This window comes from Lissotriton helveticus, chromosome 4_1 (assembly GCF_964261635.1).
Source record: "Lissotriton helveticus chromosome 4_1, aLisHel1.1, whole genome shotgun sequence".
NCBI lineage: Eukaryota > Metazoa > Chordata > Amphibia > Caudata > Salamandridae > Lissotriton > Lissotriton helveticus.
Window position 1 is genome coordinate 624002384 of NC_136063.1, and position 12333 is coordinate 624014716.

The following is a 12333-nucleotide window of genomic DNA, read 5'->3' on the forward strand; positions in this document are numbered from 1 at the left end:
ACCATGCTTACAAACACGAAATTGATATATTCAGATTCATTTTTTGAGCAAATGAATACATTTGGTTTTGATTTCTGGAACAATAACATTGAAGCAAAAACTGTTTGGGGTACAAAAGATTGGCAAGTACAAGGTATAGAATCATTGTTCAGAGCCTGCATGATCGCAGAACAAATTATATTTTTGAATGAGACTATTCAACAAACTACCTGTCTTGGCTTAGCCAAAATCAAAGACTTAAACAAACCGTCTATTCCAAAGCCAACAACGAACAGTAATAGCTCTATAGATGTTGAGATAGACGTGAACCATATTTTAAACCAAAACAGAACACATCCTGATTGGAAACAATGGTTGATCTGGCCCACAGACACAAATAACTGTCAAGACAGATTCCTGAACAAAATACAGGGGTTCAAATTGACCAGGCCAGACCCTAGATATTCCCAAAGACAACATCCAGGGATAGTAACTACTTACAGTGTGGGCAAGCTCTGCCTTCAATGGCTACAAACATCCACACTGGCAGAAATTAAGCAACATCTAACTTTACTTCAAGAGGGTGCTGACTTGCGTGATTTCATTATGGGACCACGCAAACAGCGTCAAAAACGTTTCATAGCGGCCTCTATATATGCAGCTTACAATGAAGCTTGGAAAGAAACTCAAATTGAGACAGCAGAAAAACTACGGGAAATTGACTGTATTAATTTGGAAAAATCACTTTCTGTTGTGGACAATGGGTTAATGACTCTGTCCTCCAGAATATATTCACTGGACAGTATTGTGTCTTCAGCAATCGATATAATATCGCAAGACTTACTGATGTTACAACACGGTCAGTCCCAATTGCGTTATATTGTACAACTTGGCTGGACGTTACAAAATCTGCGTTCAGGCTATGTGCCTTGGCGTTTAATCAACACAACGTCACTATTTAATATCTTTAACCTTACTGATAAACAAATCAGTTTGGCACAGAAGGGTGCTGACTATACAATTCTGAGCATTGAAAAACTTGAGAGATTACCATTGACAATGTCAGAACGACCTGTCATTGAATGGATAATACATGGGATAATTAATATCCCGTTAACAACTTTCCAGTTTCAATACTGCCAAAAATATATACAGGCAGGCCAGTATGAAAGGTTGGGTAAAGGGTACATTAAGTCAACATGGAACTTGCCCTATACACACACATGTGTTAGTAATAAAGGCCAGAATGTGTTTCTTAGTGGCAATAATTGTGCAAGGTCACTAAGCGGTACACTTCTGTGTCAGGGTATTAGTTTGCATGGAGCCTGTGAAGGGACTACAAATAACCTTTCATGTCACCAGCTAGGCACACCTGCAACACAAATAGAAGCATTCTTTAGGAGACTCTCGAACGGGAGTTACATTCTAATTGTAGATCGCAGATGTTGCAGTCTGCTGCCCGGAAAACCTTATCTCATAACCGTGACTACGAAGGTCATGTGCTGTGAACGAGTATTGTTCCCAAACGATGCTCGAGACAGGGAGGCAAGGTTATGGCCCAGTTTGAAAATTTCTTCTATTCGAATTGATACTTTAAGCAGAATGAAGACTGTGCTCCTACAGACGCCAACCCGGTTAACGTCATCAAAAGAAACGTATGATCTCCAAGTTGCAAGGACAACTGCAGAGATTAATTCACTGTTATCAACCAATTACCCCATACATTTCGCAGAAATACTGAGCGAAATCTTAAATATTTCTGATACAAGTGGAATCTCGAGTGTATTTAAGACAGTGTTTTCGGGAGCTTTAACCCCATTCAAAGCCATCTGGGTATTTTTCCTGATTTTGTCCATTCCATCTTTGGCGGACTTCCTCTCCTTTTGGGACTAGTGGCAGGCATCCTATTTTTGATCCTGTTACTTCGCTATGGCAAACCACGTCACAGACAAGACACCAGCGACAATGGAAGAAACGATCCTAGCCATACGCTACAGGGACCGCATAACTAAAGTCCTTGGACCGATGTGGCAACGTTGTGTTATGCCTGTATTAAGGTGCTTGCTATGCGGCGAAGAATGCGTGTTGGACACCTGTCTGACACTACAATCGGATGTGCCAATGGACGCAGAGACTTTGTTGGGTCCGGTAACGGCTCATGCATTGTACTGTCCCCAGCGGCTACCAATCCTGATGACGGCATTCGTGGAGACTTCACCACTACGATTGAAGAGTAGTGAAGTACAAGATGAAAGCAGCATCGATCAGGTACGACCTTCTGTCAGCTATGCTGATCGAAACATCAATGAAGGCAATCATGCTCATGAATGCATGTTAATTAATTTTTCCGAGTTAGTGGAACTTTCGCAAGAAGCAGTTGACAGTTTTTTCGAAAGTCTCAACAATATGTTTTCACCAGAGCAGAAAGAATGACTTTGAGCAAACTAGCACACGGCGTTCCCGACACCCCGAATTTGGCCTTCAACTTTGAAAATAAAGCAATAAGAAATTTTCTCACCAGTTTTTACGGAGAGCGGGACATTTTTTTTTTCCTTCCATTTCCAAAAATATTTACGATTTTTTGGGACACTTATCTTCTGCTTAAAGTAAAACTATTCTTAGAGAACAAAATTTCTATTTTTAGCTACTCTAGAGACATTAGCTACCCTCTAGCATGTTCACAAGTATTTATGATTTTGTGATGAGATGGTCTCGAATTTTCTTCTGTATTAAGAGCCATTTCATGTGTAATTTCCGCATTTCGTTCCTGCTGATTTCAAAATATGCGTATTAGATTTTGCATTATGATACTGCTTGAAGTGCATATAGTAACTATACTCACCTTTTCGTGTATTTCGCATTTCCAATTTTCAAAATGCATTTGATTGTATTTTGGGGTGGTTCGGTATACACATGCACTACTAGTTTTGTTTACTATGCCTAGATTTGTAAATATGGACATAGATTACGTGGAGTGGGTGTGATGTATTTACTATGGGTACTGTATCGATCCCCCTATTTCTGACCCTTGTCTGGTTAATAATTAACTAGCAGCCATTCAACTGCACAAAAACCCGTTATCTGATTAGCCATACAACGGCACAGAAGCCCGTTATCTGATTAGGTCATAGCGCATGCCATCTCATTAGGCAAGCACTATTTCTCCAGCCCCCTAATAGGCATACGGAGTTCTCAAAACAAATCAAACCTACAGCGACCTGGGAAATCCCCGCAGCCATTGTTTTGATTTAGCCGAGAACTTCAGTAAAGAATGTGCGAACGACCAGTTCTAATGACATCCTTATTGACGTATTTATGTCCATCCTTACGTCAATCTCGGCACCTTTCAGGTATAAATAATACCGACATTGCCTTAGGCAAACACACAAGGTGGTGACAAGATTGGAGCAGCGAGACTTGCCGAGGAGCCCAGCTGACAGCGAAGCCCACAGACGCTGCCCCTCCTTTCTGACACGCTGAGAAAGAGACGCTGCCTTTTCTCCTGCCAAGAAATCCAGCTCTGGCGCTTCCAGCCGCCCTTGCAGGCAGCTGGGATATCAAGCCCTGAGATAGAGATACCAGCCCTCCAGCCTTCTAAATCCCAGGTACTGAACTGAATAACCCCTTGCAGAGAATTCTTGAAGCAGACCCTTGGCAAAGCAAACTTAACTTAAACTGCTACTTATCTACTCCCGCCCACGTATTAGGCTTAGGTCAGGTACATTGGGGTAGGCGTAGTTAGAAGCACCAGTTGAGTACGATTAGTCAATGTATATATGTATGTATCTATTTTATCAATTTTAAGTATCATATGGCTAAGAAACCATATCAATGCTTTTACAGTATTATTTTATAATTCTGTTTTTACTGTATGCACTCTACTTAACAATAAGTATTGCAATAATAGCGATTCATTTCTCTTGTATGAGAAAAGAGACTGATCAATAAATAACATCTTTTATTGAACACGCCCGTCTCTTCCTTTTCTCTACAATCTGGTGAAACTAAGAATGCACTGAACTGACTGAGTAAAATAAGTTGTCTTTTGTTTTCACACGACTCTAGAGATACACTCTTGATTAGGGGAGAGCAAAGTTGTCATGTTCTATGGTTGTCAGAAACGAAATCCCTTCTTGTCTGTCCAGGGAGGTTAAACTCCTCCTTGTCTATTCGAGAAAGTTTCTAGTGAACTCTGAGCTAGCTGGCAAACACTAAACTTTAAGTCTAATATCGTCAGTAGAAGACCTAGTTAACCTCTGTCCTACGTCTATACTATTGAAGATATTATTCCAATGCGCAGAGCCTATTGGGATAATAGGAACTACACTACAACCCTCTGTGCGATCTCGGCCACAGTATCGGACGACGGGGTGCGTGTGGTCCTCCTGCTCTCTTCCCTACACCCTCCCTTGATCACCAGCTCGCCCACCGCCTCCACACCCTGGAGTTGCATTCTGGTCCCTCGTGCTCTTCGGCCCTGGAGTCCTAGTCCTAAAGCCAGCCTTAGCCCTCCATCGCACCCCTGCACGATTGAGGCTCTCATCCACAGACGCGAGTGGGTCTGCTGAAGGAGGACATCGGCCGATCGGGTGGCGAGGTGTGGAGCGTCTGGGTCCTTCCCCTCCTCCGCAACCACCTTCTTCCTTCCCTCCTTCTTCCCACCTGAGCGCTCAGGGACTGGACTTACTCTTTCTGCCTGCTGGGCAGCTGTCATGGGTAGGGACAGAGCATCAAAATCTCCCGCCACTCAAACCAAACTGGACTGCTTCACTACTACGGACTCCGGAGCAACTGGAGGGACCGCAGACAAGGAGGGCCCTGCTGCTGCGGACCTGTCCACCATCCTCCAGGGTATCCAAGCCTCGCAATCTTCCGTGGAGAGTAAGATTGCATAAGTCCAGGTTGACGTGACTCTTATCCAGAAGGATCTTCGCAATGCCATAGCCCGGATTAAAGAAACAGAGTCTTGCATCTCCACCGTAGAGGTCAACGTTAAGCCGCTTAAGACCCAGGTGGCTCGCCTCCAATCTCATACCCAGTAGCTGCATCGGCGGGCTGAGGACGCCGAAAACAGGTCCCGTCGCAACAACCTTAGTCTGGTTGGATTTTCGGAGGGCGTGGAGCAGGGTCGAGCGGTTGACTCTGTGGAGCACTGGCTACGCTCATGAATACCAGAGGGCTCCCTCTCTCCATGGTTCACGATTGAACAGGCCCATGCTCACTTGCTCCTAAACCACCACCGGGAGCGCCCACCCCAGGCCGATCATAATGCGGATCCTTAACTTCAATGACCGAGAATCTATATTGGCAGAGGCCCGTAAACAGCAACACCTTAAACACGAGGGTCAGACGATTATGATCTTTCCTGACTACACCTGTGAGGTCTAGGGCCAGCGCCGCTTGTTTGGGGAAGTCAACCAGAAGCTGCGCTCCATCAACATCCAATACCGGCTCTTCTTCCCGGCCCGTCTGCAAGGGCAAAACCCTTTTCTTCGACACCCCTGAAGAGGCATGGACATGGGCGACAGAGGAACGCCCCTTCAGGCTCAGTGCCCCAAATCCGCCTCCTGCAAACAGTGCTGGGGGTGCCCGGCAGGACATGCCTGGCCCCCGACCGCAGCGCCATCGCTCCAATAGGCGCAGGGGGCAGAGGTGCTCCCGCTCCAACTCTCCTTTAGGCCCCTCATGGCAGCTGACTCCCAAGCTGCTGGCCGGCGGTCTGGCTCTTTGGGCCGCGCCGATCCTGGGACTGCTTCGGCCCCGCCCATCGCTGCTGGATCTACCAGACATGGACCTCTCCCGCAGCCCAACACTTCTTACAGGCCCCGCTTGAGTCCACCTGTCTCTTCTGATTATCACTGGTTCAATTCCTGGGGCTGCACTCTGCCTGGTTATTAATTTGATCTCCCGTTGGACACAGATATGAATATCCTACTATGAGGAGGGGTGCTCCACGATTCCCTGTTCCCAAGCGTTTTAGTTTGGTTCTTTCTTAGTTTTCTACTGTTTGGGCGACAGATGCTTCTGTTCCTGAAGTATAGAGAGGGAGGAACAGGGGGAGGGGTGGATGCCCCGGTTTGTACGGTTTGTTTTCATTGTGTTTTGCACCTGTATTCCTTCTCAGCAACAAGGCAAGCGCGCATCGCCCAACACTGTTATTGCATTCACTACCTCATGTCATAGCCGCATACCGACCGCATCTGCCACCCTTACTGGCTGTCCGGCCCCTCACTCACGTTCCCCATGCCTGATCATCACCCGGGATGATGCCGCTCCATATATTGTCCTGGAATGTTAACAGCCTGCTGGATAAGGTCAAACGTGCAGCGGTCCTGTGATATGCCCAACGTCATAATGTAGAAAAACTCAGGGTTGTTTTGTCCTCCTGGAAGGGACCCTTTGGTAGTGACCTCTCAATCTGCTTGCTGTCTACTCCTCCGCTCCCTGCTGGCCTCTACACTTACGTGACTCACCTCACTGGTTGCTTCCTTGCCCTTGAGGACAACAGCCATTGGGGAGACTTCAATGCTGTTATGGACCCGACCCCGACACCGCTACACCCCCTTCCACCTCCAGGATTGCCCAGTCGGGCATCCTGTCGACCTGGGCATCCAGCTTAGGTCTCGGGATGCCTGGAGACTCTGGCCTCAGCCTCTCACCACACCCATGCGTGACTTGATTATATCTTCCTACCGGCCCAGGACTGCCAGGCGATTGAGGATATCTCTATCCTCCCCAGGGGCCTATCGGATCACTCCCCGGTGGCGCTGCACATAGGCAATCTTCCCGAATCCCTGCATCCGATCTAGTGGCTCAATGCCTGGTTCCTCCAGGACAAGGAATTTAGAGAGCAGGTGGGAGCCGAGCTTCGCCTCTACTTTGCCAGCAAACAAGGATGGGTGTCCTCCTTTTGCACCCTGTGGGAGGCCGGAAAGGCCACCATTTGGGGCTTTACCAAAAGCCAACTCAAACTTAACCACGCAACACAGGACTGCCGGCTCACAATCCTGGAGACCCAGGCCACCCAGCTTGAGAATTTGCCCCTGGAGGAAAGAACCGAAGCTCAGGACAGAAGGCATGCGTTCCTGAGGGATGAGATTAGACAGACCTCCCTGGAGGTTGCTAAGCTGCTATGGAGGACTTCCGTGGCCCGAGTATATGGATGGGGAGATAAAAACAGGAAGCTACTCCATCGTCTGGCCACCTATCCTATGGCCAATTGTATCATCCCTGAGGTGATCGACTCGAGTGGAGAGGTTCATCGTGCCCCGGCGGTGGTGGCCCAATGCTTTGCCGCCTATTACGCCATTCTCCATTTGGCTCGGACCCCTGGTCTCTCGCTCCCAAACCTCCTCCGGAGTGAACAGTTTACCCTCCCGCGCCTCAGCGAATCTGAGGCAGAGGCGCTTGATCTTCCGGTCACCCCTGGAGAGATTCATGATGCCATATCGAGCATGGCTACGGGTAAGACACCCAGAACGGATGGACTCCCCCTGGAGTTTTATGTGTCCTACCAGGAGACTCTGGCCCCCCATCTCCTGGAGATGTACCAAGAAGCGATCGACCGCGGCTCATTCCGTCTGGAGACGGACTTGGCCACAATTGTGGTAATTCTTAAATCTCAGCCTCCCCGTACTGTTGCTCTGACTTCCGACCCATCTCCCTCATTAAAATATTTGCGTCTGTCTTGGCCAACTGCATGCGTCCACACCTTACCACGCTGGTCCACCCTGACCAGTGCGGTTTTATGCCCTTCAGGGGAACCAGACACTGCCTCAGGCGCCTCCACCTCGCTCTAGCGAATCGACACCAGCTGACCCCCTAAATATCTCTTCTTCTCGTAGACTTCGAGAAGGCTATCGATTCGGTAGATTGGAGATACCTTGAGGCGGTCCTGGAGGAAATGGGTTTTGGCACCCCCTTCCGCAACCTGGTCAAGACGTTATACTGTCAGCCACGAGCTCAGGTTCTAGTCAATGGATCTCTGTCCCGCCCCTTTCTTATCAGGATGCCCCTCTCACCCCTCCTTTTTGCATCGGCGATGAAGACCTTCGCTTGTCTTGTCCACTCTGACCAGTTTCTCACGGGATGGAAATGGCCCGGCCTTGAAGGGGATAAAATTGCGCTATTCTTAGCGGACCATGCTCGGTCGGACCCCGATGCCTCCGGACCTTGGATCTTTTCGAGCGCACCTCTGGCCTTCGGTTAAACTCAGCCAAATCGGTCCTGGTTCCCCTCCACCTCTCAGAGGAGTGCTTTGATTGGCAGTCGTTGATTCCTCTTCAGCGGCAGTCCTTCAAGTACCTAGGGATCTGGGTAGCCCTTCTCCCCGACCTCGCCTGGTCACTCAACGTCACCCCGTTGGTGAAACGGGTCCGCACCAACATCCACAAATGGCAAACGCTGCCACTGAACCCTCTGGGCAGAATAGCCTTACTTAAAATGATGATTTTGCCCAGATTCCTGTACATGCTCCAAAATACGCACCTTTCCTTCTCCAGACCGTGGTTTTGGGAGATAGACAGCTTGGCCACTAGGTTTTTAGGGGGCGGCCAGAGGCCCAGGCTGGCCCTTGCCCAATGCCGAATCCCACCCCTTGACGGCGGGCTTGGGATGACGAGTCTGTAGCTTTATTATTTAGCGACCCGGCTCCTCACCGTGCATGACTGGTTTAATGGTGACTGGTCTGACCCGGCGTATCGTCTGGAGCTACACACCCTGGGCCTGTCCTACATTCAAGGGATGCTGTACGGCAACACCGTTCCTCAAACTCTCCCTGAGGTCACATGTGGTGTACTCCTAGTCTGGCGGGCCTCCTTGCAGCACATACACTGGTCAGATAAACTGACCCAGTATACTCCCTTGTGGTGTGGTGCCAGACTCCGAGAGGTTGCTAACCTCTGAGGATTCAGATCATAGGATCTCATTGGAATTTCCTTATTGGGGGATGTTTGGAGTGGGAACCACATGCGCTCCTTTCAAGATTTGCAGGCCCGATACTCTCTTCACTCTACCCAGTTTTTCCGATACCTGCAGCTACGTCACACCCTTCACTCCCACATCTCAGAGGGCACCTCCTTACCCGAGTCTAGCCCACCTCAAGCTCAGGTGATGACCGGCAATTTGGGGAAGGGAGGGATATCCTGTATGTATCGCTCCCTCACAAACAACACCCCCAACTCACTATCTCAACTCCGGGACAGGTGGGAGGGTTGGCTTGGGTCCCTAGAGGACGCTGACTGGGTAGACGCATTGATGACTCCCAAAACAATCATAGTCTCAGCAAGGACTGGTGTGCCGCACAACAACAACCACCAAAGGATGCCGAAAAAAATTCACCGAAAGTGGGGCAAATGGGTTGGGGTGGTGGAGGACTAAAGGTTTTTAATAGCGCAACTAAGAACTGGAATTGGAACGTCAATATCCTCTTCATGATTGTCTTCTTATATACAGACGCGATGAGTTTTTGTCTTTGCCTTGTAAACTGTAACCATAACTGGTGCTGTTACTTCGTTCTCTAACTCTTAAAATCAAATTGGTTACCAAAAAAAAAAAAAAGGAGCCAACGCATAGCAAATTAAGTTAGGCCATGTGAGGTTATATGCAAAGAATTGAACGTTAGGTTATGTACTCAGACGTGGCTTATAGAAACTTCGAGTGAACTTCGAACAATGAGAAAGGAAACATCTAGTGACCACATAGGCAGTATTTGAAGAGGAAGCCTTCAGTCCAGTTTATTCTTCATTCTTGGAGTAATGAATGAATGAATATAGTCTTGTTAAGCGCAGACTTAGCTCAAGGGCATCAAGGCGCTGGTGCGGAGAAAGGGACGGAAAACACAGGGAAAAAAAAAAAGCTAAAGGATGGAAAATCATGGAAAGAGCCATGTTTTTAAGGCCTTGCGAAATAAAAGAGAGGCCTGGCCAGAGATCTCTAGAGGGAGAGAGTTCCACAGTTTGGGCGCAGCCGTGGAAAAGGCTCTACCCCCATCTGGCCCTCTGCCACCTAGGGACCACGAGTAGATTTTTGTGGGCGGATCTAAGGGGTCTACTAGGGGCATAATGCTGGACAAGCAACTTGATGTTTTCTGCACCGGCATCTTAGAAGGATTCATGGGTCAAACATAGGATTCTAAAAGTGATCCTGCGATCCATGGGAAGCCAAAGGAGGCTCCTAAGCGCGGCCTTAGCAGAACTGTAGCTCGGAAGATTCAGTTCTAATCTTGCTGCCGCGTTCTGTGCCAACTGGAGCCGGTGGATAAGGCCCTTGTTAATGCCCATATAAAGGGCATTACAATAGTCCAGTCTAGAGGACACCAATACCATTGTGGCCTGTTTACGTGCATCGGGGGATAAATAGTGGGAGATCTTCTTAAGGGTTCTAATGCCGCCGAAGCAGGTAGAGACCGTCCTGTTTACCTGAAGCTCTAAAGAGAGGGCAGTGTCCACTAGCACACCCAGGTTTTTACCATGGGTGGCTGGACAAGGGCAATGCCCAAGCACGGAGAGCCACCATTCGCTGGACCAGATTTCCTGATCCTTCCCAAAGATCAGGACCTCTGTCTTCTCTCCATTTAACTTCAGGAAGTTCTCAACCATCCACTGAGAGACAGCCTCCATGCAATTCCTGAAGTTTGGTGCCTTTATATGGATTTACTACCCAACCGCTGGCTAAGATATGAATTGTTGTGATTATGGTCAGGTATTAATCCATGCTATAGTAGCAACAAGATAAAAACAGCGATAATGGGTGTGGCAGGTAAATGCTTGAGTGGCCTGAGTGTTAAATGTGATACTCTGCACGTCCTAATGAATAGCTTAAAAGTTTTGTCATTTTGGAAAGACATTTTAAGACCGGTGTTTGTAAAATATGGTACTTTTAGCCGTGCGCAAGCAGTGGTATTTTTAATAGAAATCAACTATTTGGATGTTGCTTGCGATATAGGGAGATATACGATCGCTGTACGAGATTTTTTTATGGGAATACGAGAAGGATGTCTGCTTTAAGCTGCCATTAAATTTTGTACTGTAATACTATTGCTTGATTATACGTTTGGATATGATCTTACCCTATACATATTTTATGATCGTTTTTATAAATGTTTTAGGAGATCTATGCTGTATGAATATATTTTAGGAATTTTAATGTTGTGCGTTTTATGTTGTTTTAAAGACTAATTGTCTTAATATACATTTGCTGACTGCACATCGGAGCAGATTAATATGTTTGGGTTGTTACAGCAAAACGTTAATTATCTACTTTCTCTAGGTCTGGAAAATTGGGTTGGTTCTGAAGTGTATCAACATTCTGAGATGGTCAGATGCTGGTCGCTCAGGAGCTGCCTTCGTGTCTCTTAGTCTGGGCTGTGTTTATGCAACTACATCAAAAATTAAATCTAAATTCTTCAATCTAGGGATACAATATGAAAAATTAGAAAAACTGTTTTATACATAATTTGTAAGGTGCCACTTAAACTACGTTGCAGTACCGCTAAATACTACAGAATAACATTAAAAAACATGTCAAATGCCAATAAATAACATACCAGTCGTAAGACCCCCCAGGCTGGCGAGACTTTTACATAAAATGTGCATAATTTTATTTCGACACGGTCACCATTTTCCTCGCGTGAGACGACCGCCCGCGAAGTGGGCAGAATCTGCACTTACTACTGTGTATTAAGTCTGGGACTGCTGACTTTGGCCGCTGCCGAGTTCAAGTGAACTGCTCGTTCTCGCTCGACGTGCATTTCTGGTACACCTGTTTCATTTTCCAAGCTCCCAGCGTGCACAAGAGAGGGATCGACATGTTTGAAAACGAGAACGGTGAATAAACAGCGGACATGCGCTTTCGGTGGCTAACGTAAACACTACGCTCGCGGGACACGTACTAACTAGCTGGTGGTGCGAAAGCGAACAAAAACAGCGCGAGTGCACGCGCGTCTATCCCCCATCACAAAGCTAGTACTACGAGTGCGCATGACATATCGGTACGGGCGGGGCTCGCGCTGCCCGTGAGGGTCAGGCAGAACGTCAGTCGTTTCAAATTACCTTATCTGACGAAAAATAACCCCGTGACGCGTGGACTGCCCCTAACATGGCTGCCGGTACGCATGCGACTGTGTGCAATGCGCGGCCCTGCGCCTTCTCCACGCCCCCGGACTACATGCGGCCAGTGCGCGCCTCAGTTGCAGAGTTCCCAGGAGAGGCCGCTCTTGACACGGACAGGACGGTTAGGAAGGCGGGCCCAAGGACTCGCAGAAGGGGAAGGTATGGGCCTCCTTTGCTTCGCCCCGCCCGTCCACTCTCGGCCTTGACCAATGGAAGTGTACGGTTGTTTCCTTGATGAAGAGAA

General features: G+C 47.8%; 1 long non-coding RNA gene across 1 annotated transcript in view; it reads right to left on the reverse strand.

The window, feature by feature from the left end:
• The window catches only part of LOC144827266 (uncharacterized), a 46321-nt gene extending 34397 nt beyond the window's left edge, over positions 1-11924 (reverse strand). The window contains exon 1 of the long non-coding RNA XR_013610107.1: positions 11649-11924. This is a non-coding gene — a long non-coding RNA (uncharacterized LOC144827266). The remainder of the gene's footprint in view (positions 1-11648) is intronic.
• Between the last annotated feature and the right edge of the window lie 409 nt (positions 11925-12333).